Genomic DNA, 2,495 nt, shown 5'->3' on the forward strand with positions numbered 1-2,495 from the left:
AAAATTAAAAATTAAAATTATTAAAAATTCCAAATTGTAGAACAAATATACAGATTTGCTTAGTATTAAAATGAAAGGTATTTAGACATTCAGAAAAAAATGTATAAATATAGTGTCCAGCAGAAGAAATTGGAAGGAACCAGCAAAACTAATCTATGATAAGTAGGACAAAATGATAAAGACTGAACCAAAAAAAGTAATTAATTAGAGAATTACAGTTGTTGCCCTCAAAATAAAAGCTAAATTTATAAGATGAAGGTACAATAAACAGTAACACGTTACTAGATAGAGGATATTACATAAGAAATAAAACTCTCAAAAAGTAAAAAGAACAAATATGTAAATTCACATAGAAAAAAGAAAAATAAACCCATATAAAACAATATGCAAATAAATAGGAAATAGAGAACACAATTATTATAATCAATGTTTATCTATAAAACCAGGTGAGTAAAACTGATCTCAGAGGAAATAGAAAATCTAAAAAGATTAAATAAAATAATATAATTTGTTTTAACATGCTGATACACTTGTATACACAAGAGTAAGTATAGATTGTGATTAGAGGAAGAATCTTAATGCTTTTATTTTTAAAGGAACAGTGTTTTTTTTAAACGAAAGCAATAAAGTGTAAAATGATAAAATAATATTAAGAAGGGAATAAATTACAAATTCTGAAATTTAATGTAAATTTTACCAAGCTTCAATAAATAATGTAATATGTTTATCAGCTAACACCTTGCAATAAATTTTCCGTGCAGTTATTAGCTGCAAACTTTTCACTTATAAATATAACAGTAGTATGATGAAATAAAATGATTATATGAAATGTGACAGTAACTATATGGAACAATTATATGAAGAAACAAAGGTTAGATGAAGCCTAGTGTTTGATCTTTATTATAGCAATATTAATAAAAAAATTGGGTTTTTAAAATTATTATCTCATATTTGCAGCTCATTACAGATAACATAAAAGCAATTTAGCATTATTAACAAATTTAGGAAAACCATTATAAAATTTCTTTCATGTATGATGTATATAATTCTGGATATTTTAAGTCCTCTAGTATATTCTTAAATGCTGTTTGACTTGATATTATTCATTGCCTAGAGCAATTCGAATGCATTTTTAAATTGCTGCTATATTGCATTAAGCTGCATAATTGGGCAATCAAATTACTCTTAAGCTACATGCATTGACATATTGATAAATATTTGTGGGGTTTGTTGGTGAAATATTTGTTAATAAAGACTCAGTGTTTTAGTGGTAATTGGTCATGTCATTTTTCTGGAAACTCCTGAATTTGCTAAGATGAAACGAAATGAAATGTACAGGAGTACAGAAATATATTTTATTTCAAACACTGAAGCCTTTGCTGTTCGCAGGACTGCTACACATATGTAACTTTCATGCGGGAGTTCTAATAAAATCTTTATTTCGTATTTTCTTTTTTGGTATAGAACAAAACCAAAACCAAGCTTATTGGCAATAAGCGGATTACAATGCACTGTGACCCTACATTGGGTTTCCAAGTTTGAAATCTTATATATAAGAGACTGCCTTATATTTCTCTCAAAAGGCTGGTAGAGTCTAACTGCCTACTTCAATCAATATGTTGAACAAATAATTTGAAAATTTAGAGTTTATCATGAAGAGTGTGACATTAGGAAGGGATGAAGACTCATCAGCAACCTGTGTTATGCAGACAACAGAACCTTGCTCACAGAAAGTGAGGAGAACTTGAAGCAGTTACTGTAGATCAAATACTATACAGCATTCAATAAGGATTAGATTTCAACATCAAGAAATAAAAAATCCTCACAACCAGACAAATAGTCAACATCATGACAGATGGAGGAAAGACTGGAGTTTGTAAACTATTTCATTTTACTTGGATCCACAACCAACACCTTTGGTATGAGCAGTCAAGGAGTAAAAAGACATGTTGCATTGGAAAAAACCTGCTATCAGAGACCTCTGAAAAATGCTGAAGAATAATGTTATGAATTTACAAACTAAGGTGCACCTGAGCCAAGCCATGATATTTTGCAGTCACTTGCTATGTATCTGAAATTTGAACACTGAAAACATGTAACAGGAAAAATCATTGTCTTTGAGTTGTGGTGTTGGAGAAGAAGACTGAATGAATATCTCATGGACATCTCAAAGAACAAATATTTCTTGGAGAAAGTCAAATATGAATGCTTGTTGGCAGCAAGGATGGTGAAACCGTGTCTTATATACTTTGGAAATGTTATTAAGACGGTCCAGTCCCTGGAAAAAGACATTTGGAAAGGTGGAGGGTCAGTATATGAGAGGAAGACACTCAACATGATGGACTGACACATTGATTCTAGCAATGGACTCAAGTATTGTAAAAGATAATGAGGATGACATAAGATAAGACAGGGTTCTGATCAGTCATTCATACAGTTGATATGACTAGTGATTGATTCTACAGCACATACCCACAATAACATCTCTTGGCTAA

This window comes from Elephantulus edwardii, unplaced genomic scaffold, assembly GCF_000299155.1.
Source record: "Elephantulus edwardii isolate Elephantulus edwardi_28Jun2011 unplaced genomic scaffold, EleEdw1.0 scaffold00035, whole genome shotgun sequence".
Classification (NCBI taxonomy): domain Eukaryota; kingdom Metazoa; phylum Chordata; class Mammalia; order Macroscelidea; family Macroscelididae; genus Elephantulus; species Elephantulus edwardii.